This window comes from Poecilia reticulata, chromosome 2, assembly GCF_904066995.2.
Source record: "Poecilia reticulata chromosome 2, P_reticulata-male-v2, whole genome shotgun sequence".
Lineage (NCBI taxonomy): Eukaryota > Metazoa > Chordata > Actinopteri > Cyprinodontiformes > Poeciliidae > Poecilia > Poecilia reticulata.
The window spans coordinates 19172922-19186867 of record NC_088831.1 but is presented as its reverse complement, the minus strand read 5'-3'; the positions used below and the strand labels follow the sequence as shown (position 1 = coordinate 19186867).

General features: G+C 37.2%; 1 protein-coding gene across 10 annotated transcripts in view; it reads right to left on the bottom strand.

Annotated features, from left to right (window-relative positions):
* htr2aa (5-hydroxytryptamine (serotonin) receptor 2A, genome duplicate a) overlaps positions 1 to 13946 on the bottom strand; it is a 122573-nt gene that overhangs the window by 52138 nt on the left and 56489 nt on the right. The window lies entirely within an intron of this gene.

The window sequence follows — 13946 nt, the reverse complement described above, 5'->3', positions numbered from 1 at the left end:
AACAAAATGTAATAACTAGAAAATAAATAAAAAAATGTGTTTGCAAATTCATAATTGACACAATCATAATGTTACATAATTTTTAACCCCTCATCTGCCACTCCAAGAACAATGTGTGATACTGTACATGTTGGTATTGATCCGATACCCGGTAAATATAGACCCAATATCACCGATACTGATATTGATCAATACTTTTTGTTATTTAAGCTTTAGGTACTCAGGAGTTTTTGTGGCTTTTCCTTCTTTTCAAGAATTTGGACAAGTTCAGCACACAATACTTTAATCACATATTCACATAATAAAGAGAAATAATAGAAAATGAATCAAATTTGTGTGCAGTTTTTCTTAAGTAAGCCTAAGGTGTTATAAAATGAGAGCAAATCAAAACAAAGTATTTTCTGTGGTTGGGAAATTCCAAAACAAAAATAAAATTAACTTTCAAGAGGCAATCTGAAAATAAAGTATGCATATTCACATTAGTGTCGATCCAATAATGATACCGACTTAATATCGATATTTTCGATTGATCCGCCCTCCTCCACTCTCTCTCCTTTCCACCTCTCCTTTCACTCGGCGCTGCTCTGTGCCGTTGCTATGGCACCGCGGCGCTCAGAGCACAGGAAGAGCCTCAAAATTATTTTACTGTTGTAGACAAAACAAAGTTCATTCGGAGCTATTCACGACTGAACTGCTATGAACAACAAAAAAATGTGAACAGTGGTAAATACAAAAGCATCCAGTATTTCTGCATTTTGTATCCTATTTTAATAAATTGACCGTCCTAAAAAAAATTAGAACCCATTTTGTCACTCAGTTTTTTTAACGATCAATTAATCGTCATTAATTCACAGCAACCCTGTAATTAATCAAATTAAAAGCTTGAATTGTTAGACAGCCCTAATAATTTTGGGATTTTTTTGTGAGCTTTGCTAACTAACAGAATCTATTTTTTTGTTTTTTTTGACACATTCAAGTTATGTAACAGCACCAGCCTCCACAACTAAACCGGTATATTAAAAAAACCTTCTCAACACTAATAACGCAGCAAACATTCCAAATGGAGGATTCCCGATTCATATTTTAGCTTGTTGACTGAAGACAGCTCAAAATCTGTCAAGTGATGCTGGAAAGATGCAGCAGAGCAGCAGATTAAAGTCTTTCCTGGGATTTTAAGGTCACAGATGGTGTGAGTGGAAGCAGAAAATCATGGAGGATTTTGAGCTTTCTTCACATTCTTTTTTTTTTATATGGAGAGAGGACGGGGGTGAGACCGCACTCCATGATTGCTTTTGTTTTATTCTGAAGGGCTGACACATGCACGGCAGCGTGAGGTTGTTGCAGAGTTTACCCGGCTGAGGAGGCGGCAATCAGAGGTGTGTTGTTAAAGAGGCCTTGGTCTTCCTGCAGAGTTACGTCTTTCATGGAACTCAGTTGGTTTTGTGAAGAACGCATAAATCTGACATTCGCCTCAGGCTGTCTGTGGCTGGAAGCGACAAAATACACAACATTTCCACAGAGAATTAATTTGACATCTGCTGCAGTCTATGGATGTTGCGCCTACTGGATGTTGTGAATTTAAATTCTTTGGTTTAACCTTTAAAGCCTCGATCATCGTTCATTAGATAACTGGACCTAGAACAGATAAAACCGATTGGGCAAGAAGAAAAATGTTAGCTCATGGTCTAATTAATCATAGGTTTGCTGTGAATTACACACATTTAATAGTTAAAAAATAAAAAATGAGTTACTATACGAGTTCTACATGTTTTTATTAGGACTGCTAACGGATTAAAACAGGCAAAACATGAAATTGTTTCTCATGTCTGATTCTATTGTATTTATCAGTGTTTGTGTTTTTTATTTTTTGTTGCAGCAGTTGTGAATAACTGCATGTATAATGAGGTTTTGCTGCGTTGTTTTGTCTACAACAGTAAAATAATTTTGGGGTTCTTCTTACGCTCTCAGCGCTGCAGCACCATGGCAACGCCACAGAGAACAGCCAAGTGGGATGAGATGTGGAGAGGAGAGAGAGTGGAGCTGTTTTGAGAGATTACGTTTTGGAAGAAACGGCAAATTAGCTCCATAGAGAAACAGCTGAGACAAAGAAAGTTAAGGTCAAACTGCAGCGCAGATAAAGTCCAAAAAGTACGGAAGTTGTGTTAAACGCACGTTTAAAAAGAAAATAACGGCATTAAAACAAGTTAATTCTGCTAATTTTGTGAACATGTTTTCGTTTCCATGTACTGTCATAACTTTTCCCAAAACCATTCAGTCCTGGATTTTGTCTTTCTGGATTTCACGTCATATAATAGCTCATCTGAGCCACAATTCTCTCTGCACCCAGTTCTTAGATGTTATTCCACACCTACTTACTTAAAGTCTGTCTTGGAGAGAATCATTTTTTGGGAGCTCATCAATGAATGTCTGGACACAAACCATCAGGATATGTACGCTACTGTACATGTCAGGATATGTACGCTACTGTACATATCAGGATATGTACACTACTGTACATGTCAGGATATGTACGCTACTGTACATATGCTGAACACTACATGCATTAAAATAATAAAAATACACAATCCACCAGCCTTATGATAATATCTTGACCCAAGATTTCCAAGACATGTATGTGGGTTTCACATGAATCGGCTTCTTCAAACCGTCGTGGTACAGACTGCTACAGGAGATCCGTCCTGCCCACAGCCATCACCAGCTACAAAAATGTTTTAATTAAGAGACTTACATTAGCTTCTAATTTCCCTTTGGGATCAATAGAGTATTTCTGAATTGAATCTATAAAAACAATCTTTTCCAAATTTAAAAACTAACTTCTCAGCTCTTCATTTTCATGGCTCACCCAGGTCATTGGTGATCCTTCTCCTCCATGCATGTTTGATCCTCCTGGGAACACGAAACCTTTTCCGCCTACAGAATCTCATGTGGAAGCATGACTTGGGTTTTATCTCCCTGATTTTCTAGCTGTAGATCTTGTTCTCCCTGTACTTCTAATTACATCATTAATGAAAGCCTTGTGACAGTTTTTTCACATGAACATCAGAGAAAACTACAAAGTTAATAAGAAAAGACATTAAACAAAAATTTGGGGGGGAAATATGTACAACACCTGCATGTCGAAGCAAGAAAATTTCTAATATATATATATATATAAGTCTATGATTCCATCCACTGCCTAATGATCAGCAAAAAATAAATAAATAAAAATAAATAAATAAATAAATGAAATGTTTATCAAAGGTGAAGCTTTAAAAAGCAGCAAGTTGTTTCTTGTTTTTCTCTTCTATTTTTCAGGAGATAGAATTTGTCAGAGTACTGTACCGGCTCTAAAGAAAGCACTCCTGCTAAAATATAAAAGATCTGTGGATTTGGCTCAAGAGTGAAACATTGCAGGATCAACAAAAGACAGTGAATAATCCTTCAGGGTGAGTCTCATCCTGCACAGCTGTCCGTCCAAAGAATGAGGACAAATCTTTGAATCTTTCACAACAGATGGTAGTTGCCTTCCCGTCTAATACTTCCTAAACCAAACAACCATTTTTCTGTAAATGTCGGAAATCAAACCATCAAACTATCAAACCATGCAAACCGTTTCCTGTTTTCGGCCACTTTGGATTGCAGTTAGTGGAAGCAAGTGTGTAAACTTTCATGATCGCAGACAGAGCATCTGCATTACATAGCATGAGATAAAGTAATGTGGTTGGTGTTGTCACGAGATTGGAATTGAATTCGCAGAGAAAACTAAACTAGTGCAAAGATTTGTGCCGGACTGGAGGACTTGATAATCCTCCACTTCGTCCAAAATGAACAATTCTTTGGCAGCATAAATTAGTGCTCAGTCGAAACAGTGTGTTAGCTCCATGAAGGGAGCACATGTCTACTTTTCTGTCCAGAAAATTGAGTTTCAAAATTGGGTATGTACTAGACCACTAATCTGTTTTCTTGCCATGAAAGATAGCAACAACAACAGGACCAGAAGAAGATCCGGTGTCTGAAGAACTGATTTGAAAAACCACCTCATCTTAGGGCAAAAACGTTTCACTGAAAAACGAGTTTTTTAGAAATTGACGCATTTCCATTTAGCTAATTTATTGTTTGTAATTCAAATTTGCTCAACTTTACAGTGAACAGAAACACAGCTAGCAACATAGGTGTTTGAGCGGCTTCCAGACATCATTGGCCTATTTCCACATAGAGTGCATGTAGCTGTTATACTGGAACTGAATCCTATAAAGTCTTGTTCTGAGGAGGACAGCAAACCTCCAGGTAAAAACTGCTCACCATCAAACATGAAAGATATTGCAGTTATTGTATGAAGATTGTTGCTAACAACAACAGCATGTTGATTTCCAGTGAACTGTTGTTTGAAAACAAGAAATAATAAATGTATTATCTGCAGTTCAGGGACAGCTCGCATAGAAAGCCGTTGACATTCTACTATAATGATTTTTATCAGCAAAACATTACCACACAATCGCCTGCTATAAAATCTCCCAGCTTCAGAAAATGACCCGATTTTATGTACCAACTATTAATTTTCACTGGTTCCATTTCAAGAGTTTTGCCATAAGCAGAAAAGCTTTTTACCGCTTAGACCTCAGATATTGATTAATATTTAGTTCAGGAATCTGTCAGCTGCCTCGCCTACGCTCAGCGGCGTTGGTGGCCGCCGGCTCTGCAGAGCATGGGTCCGACTCTGAAATCCACCCAGCTGTTGAGAGAGTTCAGCTTACATCAAGGTAGCAAAGCAACTCGCAGATTAACTAAATTCTCCTGCCTCAGGACTTTATTGAAAAATGCATCTGCTTCAGGCAGTAACGCCAACTGTTCCAGACAGTTTACACTTAAAAGCCCGAGCCGCACAATAACAGCAAATTATCAAATCGACGAATATCGTAATGATGGCGAGTAATGAGATGAAACAGCTTTGTTCCACCTGTATCGTCATAATAATGATCTCAACACTTTCGGATGATCTATATCAGGTATGGGCGTAAATGTTAGTAAAAATCCACCTGATAGGCCAGCAGAGAAAGGCATCTAGCTTTCAAATTATTTCACTGTCTGTAATAATTTTATTCTCATTACAAGCAAAAATAAAAACCTCAGTCTGCATCAACCAGTTGTGCTGGACGGGCCAAATTTGTATCATTCTTGAATTGCAGCTGGGGGCCTCACAAAATCAGCAAACGGGCCACAAATGGCCCTCGGGCTGCACTTTTGACATCCCTGCTCATGAGTAACTGGTAGCTTCATTGAACCTCATTTAAAATGTATCCAACAACCCATTTAACTTATCATGAAAACACATTAGGGATGTACCGATATGAACATTTGGGATGATATCAATATCCAATATTTATATTGCTGTTCTGGCCGATAACCCATATTATATGTATTTCTCTACTGTTTTAACAACCAGAAACAGATGGCAGCAAGATAAATATCAATTGTTAATATTAGCCCAGTTTTATTGGGCAAACTTTCATTACCATTATGTTAAAAAATGACTAATATTGGTTTATACCAATTTCAGTGCCGACATTTTAAATGCCAAAATGTTAACTGTGTCTGATTGGGAGTTGTTGACCTTTCCAAACCAGGAAAATAATAATAATAATAATGATAATTACCCCAATTTCTATTTCTGACTTCTCCGTTTACTCCCTAAGTTTGCCAATTAGCTGGAAGGATTCAGAAAGTTTAGCGGTTCGTAAATGGTTTGCAGTGACATTATTATTGCTTCCCATGCAGCCCTGATATTTACAAATCATGACATTAGATGGAATGCAAAAATCAAAATATGACACATGAATGCACCGACTGCTGAACTCTGTCACAGCCTGAACAGCTAACTGTTTACCATCACCATTTAATTAGCGGCTTGATTTCAGAACGCAGTCAAACTCTTGGGGGGAAAATCACTGCAGTTCCTTAATTTCTCCACGAAAACATGCAGAACCCGTCAGCTTAGAGAAGACGGCGCTGCATACTTAACCATTATGGGTGCAAATTGTCGTCAAGTTGAGTTATTGAAGCTGTTTTAAGCGTTGCAGCAGGTATCGGGAGGATTATGTAAGGTGAGAAAGCGCATCAGTCTGTCAGCTGTGTTATGACGGCTCATCCCAAGGGGAACGCAACGACAAAAACACGGAGAAATAAAAAGAAGCGGATTTGTGTTTTCTGATTTTGAGCCCGTCCCCACCGCGTCTGCACGGGCACAGTGTAAGGTTGATCTCCAGACGGCCCAATGGACGTCAAATGCTCATTTCAGACAAACAGCTTTGAACAACTGAGCTAAATCTCACTGCTGGGCCGTCTGTCAATAGACACGGCGGACAAGGCCTGAGCCGAAGCTAAAACAGATCAGCCGTTAGCCGGTTGAACTGCCTCGTAAGCCCCCCAAGCTGTGCACACTGATTCATATCAGATCAAAAATATTCAATATTTACAGCTGACACTGGAGAGAATATATGTTAAAGCTCTGGCCAAAGCTCGCTGAAATAAAGTGCAACTAAAAAGTGTTCCACTGTGAAAGAAGAGATGGCCAGACTGGGTCTGAAGATACACACAAACTATTATTATTTACAACAGGCACCAGAGTGTAACTAGTATGTTTGACGTAGGACAACTTAAATGTTATAAAGACAAAAACGTCTCCTTTTTGATCTACTAAGACAAATACCTTGACTAATTGAAATGAAAAACTATTTTTTTCCTTTTTTTAAAAACTGTTTCTGTTTATTGATGAAAACTTTTGATAAAAAATCAAGTTTTTCAAACTTTGGACGTTATCATTTACCAAACTTATTTTGGAAAAGTTGAATTGCGAAATTATATGGTCAATGGACTATATAATTGCCCACTTATTTCAATTATAAGTGAAATATAATTGAAATAAGTGGTGTCACTTATTTCTTGATATGGAGAAATGAAAGTAAGGGTGTGTGTTACTTGTCATGTATTCCTACTCTGACGGCTGGGATCAAGGGAATTCACAGTGTTCTGCTGCATCAGGGCCGGCTACGTTACTTTTACTATAACTATAGCCTTTTTTTTGCTACATTTTTATTAGCATTTCCTCTTAAGAATTTTTTTTAGTTTTTTTAAGCCGTCTTTCCACCAACACAAATGTCTATTACCAATTTTTTCCTAATTTTTTGTTTTATTACAATTTTTTTTATCTCCTTACAGACAGTGTGTGCCTATCTTTGCTCTCTTAATCTCATTTTTTGTTAGAACTAAACTTCCCCAGCTGAGAGTCCTATACAGGTTCTTCCAACAGTAATTTGCTCTCTCAATAAAAAAATAAGGTTAGACTGCACAGCCCTCAAGTAGCAATTCAGCTCCAATCACATGGCTTCATTTAGTCAGAAGCCAAAGATTATGCTTCAATGGAAACTAATTTCAAAAATCCACCACTTACAGTAGATCACTTCAGTGACTTTGCAGGAGCTTTGACTGATGGGCTCTATTTCTCCATGGCAACGGTGGCCGAGCTCCACACGGAGCCACCTGTTAGACCCACCACATTAAATAAAAGAACAAAAATTAAAGAAGAAAAAAACAAAGCTGGAATTATAACAACCAAAATTTAAATTACAGACTACTGCTTACTGAACAGGACAACTTTAATTAAAAATACATCATCTTTTTCATACCAGTAACATAATGCAGAGCCACAGTGAACAGGGACAGATTATAAAACTGAATTATTACAAATTCAGCTTAAGGCTCTTTCTCTCTAAAGGAATATCTACCAAGTTTATATTTTATTTTAAAGTAAGAGAACCAGAAATTACTGGAAGTATCTAATATATAACAAAAAACAGCCCCTGTTTTGTTTCTTCGCAGTTGATAAGTTAACTAACAAAACATATTGTCTACAAGACCAGATAAGCACTTCATTATATTATATGGATGTCAGATGATTCCACACACCTGTCTTGGTATTGACAAATTAGATGGTTTTGTGGTAAAAAAAAAATCCCTTTCAAATGTAGAAACGCTGAATGTGTTCCCTCCAACGAGTGACAAAAGCTACGTTTCCATTACAAATGTGCACAAAACTTTGTCAATATTCCACACGTCAAAGAAACAATTTCGCAATTACTGAGTTTCCATTTGTTCCTCACCATCATTCTTGAACCAAAAAATCAGGGTCGTGCAGAGACCACTACAGGGGCAGGTGCTCAACAACAAAAAAAGGGCACATCTAACCACATTCTAGGACAGAATATTAACAAACAGCTCTCAGAGTTTAATAAACAATGATAAATTACAAAAATGTGAGATATACAATCAAAGCTAACGGACATCGTCATATAGAGCATAACACTATGCATATGTAAGATATTTTATTAGTAATTTCTTTCTGCAGGTTTATTTTGTTATAGAAAAGTATTGCAATATTCAAATCCGCAATTTAGCAAGATATGTAAATCAGAGCTGGACCACCAAACATATTTTGTCTTTACATAATTACACTATTAAAAATATAAACCAGGGCACAATGCAACCTTTTAGTGACTGTGATCTATAAAAAAGAGCTGCCTGTTTGCTGCAGTGGAGATGAAGACGGTCCATTCAGGAAAGCAGAGCTGCATCAAACTTTAATGTGGAACTGCAGAAAAAAAAAAAAACAAAAGTAAAAATTTAATTGTTAATGCATGTCACCATGAGAAAAGCCTACTGAGTTTTGATAAAAAAAAAAACTTAAAAAAAAATTAAAATCACACATTTTTGATTCATGAAGTTAAATTTTTTTTTGCAAAACAAACTTATTTGCGCTTGTCACAAATCTTTTCTTGCTATTCTAAGTTTTTATTTGTGACTCAAAGTTTTGCTTGTGATCCTCACATGACGTCTTGATCAGGGCCTAAAATCAAAACAAAATATTTCTAATGTGTGCAAATAAATGTTTATGTTTGGTAAAAATGAGTTGTTTAATAAGAAAAAAGTATTTTAAACAAAATTTTGTGTTGTTTTTAAAAAAGGAATCATTACAATTCCAAAAGTTTTGATTACAATTTTATTTTACTTAACTGAGGTTAGTTTTCATTCTTTTCATTGGATAATTGGAAAACAAATTTAACTTCATACTCTGCGAACCAGACCCTAATCTTACTTAAAGTCTGGGTTGAGTTATTTTTAATTCTAAATATCCTTGATGGACTTTTATTGAAGTACTATTCTCCTTCAAGATACGTTTACCTAACGCCAGAATAAATGAAATGTACATTATGCAGCAAAGGAAATTAGAAGATTAGAAGACATATATCCATTATGGACATGATCGGTTTTGGACGAGCGATGTGCCCTTATTGCATAAGCGATACTGAAGAATGACTGATATCATTAACGATACAGGAAAGAAGCTTTTCAGTTATCTAGCTTTGCTAGCAAAGTCGTTAGCTAGCAGCTAGCTAATAGCACAACAACAACAGCTTAATGTCTGTATGATAAAAATAGTGAATGATAGATAAGAACATTTTCTCCTCACCTGGCTGTCTCCTCCCGCTCAGTAGTTCTTCAGAGAAAGGCAGACGCAGAGGCCTGTCAGTGTCTGTTGTATTTCACTACCTCTCTGCTTAAACCGGAACTCCGAGCTGAAGCAGAAACGATACTTCAAACGTTTTCCGTCATCTGACAAGTAGCAAGTTACTCCACTTTATTCACCAAAAACGTTTTTTTTATTCACCAAAAACTGTTTTAAAATCTGGAACGTTTGCTACGTTGAGCTCCAGTTAGCCGCCTTATCTCACTGCGCGAGAGGCAACTGCGTCATGCGTCACGGGCAAAAGGTCAAAGGTAACAAGGTGACCGGAGGGCTTATTATGTTATACAAAAAAGAAACAAAAAAGCAAATAATTTTAGTACATGTTTTTATGTGTCAGAAGAGGGCTTAGGAAATAATAAGACCAACAAAAAAAATAAATAAATAAAAAAATTTACCAAAAGGGCACTTGGGGGCAAGGAGCAAAAGGGGCAGGTGCCCCTTACTAGCCCCCTCCCCCCTTCTCTTCGTTTTTTGGGCCAGTGGAAACGCACGGTTTCTGATCATGTGACTCGTATGAAGCAAAAAAAGTGTTTCCACTTTTACAAAATAAACCACGTTCAAAACGACATGTCATCCCAGAGCCAAAAACCAGAAACTGACACATTTCCATTGAGCAAATTTACTTTTGAAATGTAAAATTGTCCAATTTTATGGTTAATGGAAACGAAGCTGCGAGAGGATAACAAAGCACTTCTGGTCCAAAGATGATCTTTACAGGGAATAATGGATCAGCTCAGTAAAAATAAGCAGATAGAAAAAAACTCTCAAAATCACTTCACACTTACAAAATGTGAGACACACTTTGTTCCACAATTATGAATAATTTAAAAACGTGGCTTTAAGCAGTCGGGTTTTGGTTCATCAGATTGATCTTTGTAAACAGAGACGACGGCCGAGTCCCTACATTCACTTTGTGTAATCAGCATGTTAAACCTTTTAACGTCTTAAAAGACTAAAGGATTCTTTTAACCAATAACGTATCAAGAATGTTATTCCTTCCTGTTTTCAGTCATTAAGTTGAATTATTTCACAGCCAGTCGGCTCTGCATTGATACTTCAAAGTATTATTTTATTAAATTATTAAACATTACTGAGGACTTCGATCAGATCATTAAAATAATCCCCTCACTATGATGCTGCCACCACTATGCTGCGATGTAGTGTTCAGGATGGTGCACATTGTTGTTTTTTCACACATACAGAACTAATTAATAAATTAGAATATTACAGAAAAATCAATTTATTTCAGAAATGTTATCACTGAATGAAACACGTTATATAAATAAAAATTTTACAGCCTTTATTTCTGTTAATTATGATGATTTTCTGCTTACAGGCAATGAAAATACTTCAAATTTGAACCTCACACCAGACCAATAAAACAACATTCAATACAGAAGTGTGTGCTAAATGAAAAGTGTACTTAATACCTGCTCACAGGTTATTTTTCAAAAGGTAATTTTGTTCTAAAAAGAACAGATCTCATCTGAAAATAATTCCCGTTTTTAAAAAATTCTGTCTCCTTTCTTTACAGGTTTTTTTTTTTGCTCTACTGGCCTTTATTTGAAAGCCCTCAGACAGGAAAGTAGGTAATGAGAGAGAGAAGATATGTAACAAAGGTCACCAGGCCAGGAATCGAACCTGCAACTGCCGCGTTGAGGATTTGACTAAAGTGAAAATGTTCACTGTGTGTTTGATCTTTCTATATTTTATGAAAATAACAGGGCCTTCCTAAACGTCAGTGATGACCCCAGTAATAATCTAATCTGTGGCCTCATTAATAACTCTTCCCAATCATCATTTTGACCTCAGACCCATGATCTGAATTTGTAAGATCGTCTCTCTGCCTCAATAATCAGCGTGGCCTGACACTTAAAAACAATGTTGCGTTTGCTCCCTGAATCAGTAAACAAATCTGAGGCTGTGTAGGAACATTAAAAAATAATTACAGCGCTGTTTGTCTTGAATTAGCATGGCTAATTAGTCCTTCTGTCATCTCATTAAGAGCCGGAAAAGTGACTTCTGAAGCGCTGGAGGTCGTCCTACTGAAAGCACTCCTGCATTTTTTTCCTTTTTCTTTGCTCATTTACCACTCTCCTTCTCATGCAAATGAATTTGTTGTTTGGGTTTTTAAAGGTTTCCTGCATGAGCAGCGGAATCCTGAGACATGGAGGAGATAAGGCCCCGCTGGTAAAAGGGCAACAATGAAGAATGCATTTGAGTAGGTATGCGTGCGTGTGTGTGTGCGCGCGCGTGTGTGTGCTTCAACTTGTGTGATGGGAGAGTGGCAGATCAAGAGACGAGATGAGAAACGGAAGAGGAAAACAGCGGTGGCGGCAGCTAATCCTTAGCCACCTGGATCTGTGGGGGATGACAGCGAGGTTTCACAGGGGAGAAGGGGGCGGACCAAAGGTTCTGGACGTTACGTTTGTCTGAATGTCATGGACGGATGATGAGACCAGGTGCAGAGAAACTGTTTCCCCCCCACAGAAAATGTCCTTCTTTAGTCAAATACTGATAGAGTTCTGCCTCTTTTTTAAATGAAAAAGCAAAATTGTTGGTAAAGAAAATGAGCTTCATAAGTTGTAACCAGACTGCTTCCTTCAACACACAGATGGATTATTATGTTAAGGCTTATATTTATTAATTGAAATCAGAGACGGTTCGATCTGAACTTTATTTGTTGATAGTAACTAAACCGAATTGAAGCTAGTCCCGCCACGATAACGTGATAAGTTGTTCCAGAAGATATCGTGATAAACGATAATATTGTTACTTTGAGACCATTTTCAAACATAAGGGCAATTGCATAATAATGTAAGAACACATCCTGAGAGATCAATAAACATTTAAACACTCTAACCTTGACATTTAAATAGCCTCTTTGAAAGGTATTTACATAATGTTCACTGCTGACAAACTGATCAGAAACAAAAACGAAAGCACATAGATATACAGAGTTTCACATTTTATGTGGATATTAAAACAACTCGTTTTTTCTTTTGGTTAATCTTTTTGTTTTCTGCCGTTTCCACCACGTTTTGGTTCAGCAAAGCCTTTTGGATAGTTGAGGACAAAACCGAGAAAGTCAAAGTCAAACCAAACAGTGGACGAGTCTATCCCAGCAAAACATAACTGATCCTTCTAGAAGATATATTCTTTTAGTAATCATCACAAAAAAGGGATACAGCAAAGTATACATCAAACTTTACCTTTAATAATTGATTACATTGCAACATTAAGCCTTCTTTATTCTTTCTCATCTGAAAACCTAAAAACCAGGCTTCGAGTGACAGATTTTAAAGACATATCTAACGACACGTCTCTGGTGAAACGATGCCAGTTCTGATCTCTGACACCATCCTGCTCAGAATGACAGCTGTCAACCACCAGACTGAGACAGCAGGAGGTTATTCCAGAATAAAGCCCAGAGAAACCTTCTGTAATTTAAATACATTACAATACTGCATTTTAAGAAAGAAAGTCCAATTTTGGGGGATTCAAACTGCGACAATTCCCAACCTGATTTTCCATGTGGATGCCCCTTGCGTAAACAATTAGGCAGTCTGTTTCTAAAATGTTGCGTTATTTCAACGTTTTGCCTCCTGCCAGTACTCACAGGTCTAACCTTGCATTCCAATTGAAGTAGTCAGGTAGCATTGTCAAATTATGACATCTGAAGGACTCATGAAAAAAACTGTAAAAGAAAAAGTTCACATAAATGATGAGGATATTTTAGCCAGCATTTTAAGAATGTAGCCCATCGTCTTCCTGACATTTTCAGTTCACCTTCTTGCAAGCAGCCACCAAGTCGCTCTCATCACCACCTTCTAGAAATGTCTCTCCGTCTAACTCACACTAATCACTGGTGTTGGTGTCAGATACGCCATGTTATATTTGTATTTCTGAGATGTGAAGAAAGTGAAGCAGGTTGTGAAATGGCAGACTGCGGCGTCACCTTTTCAACGGGGAATTATTTGTTCTTCACATGCAAAAAAAGAACAACATCACACCTGAAATCTGATCTGATAGTAAAACCTGATCCATCTAGGACAGGATGGTTTAGATTTGGGTGTTTTTTGTGTGTTTTGCAGTGAAGTCTACATGTACAGGGAATCTGGTGATATAGGTATATGGAAAAAAGACATAGCCAGAGTGACATCATTACCCCTGGCTTCACTGTTTTAATTATGATACAACATACAAACATTTTTACACCCCTTCACTTTCTCAAATACAGAAAGTCTAGCTTTGTAACAAGACATGGACATGAGCATTTACAAAAGTTAGAGCAGGGATTGATTTCTGGAACTACAACTTTAATTTAAGTTATCAGACTAAACAGAGTAAAGTAGACCGTGCTCAT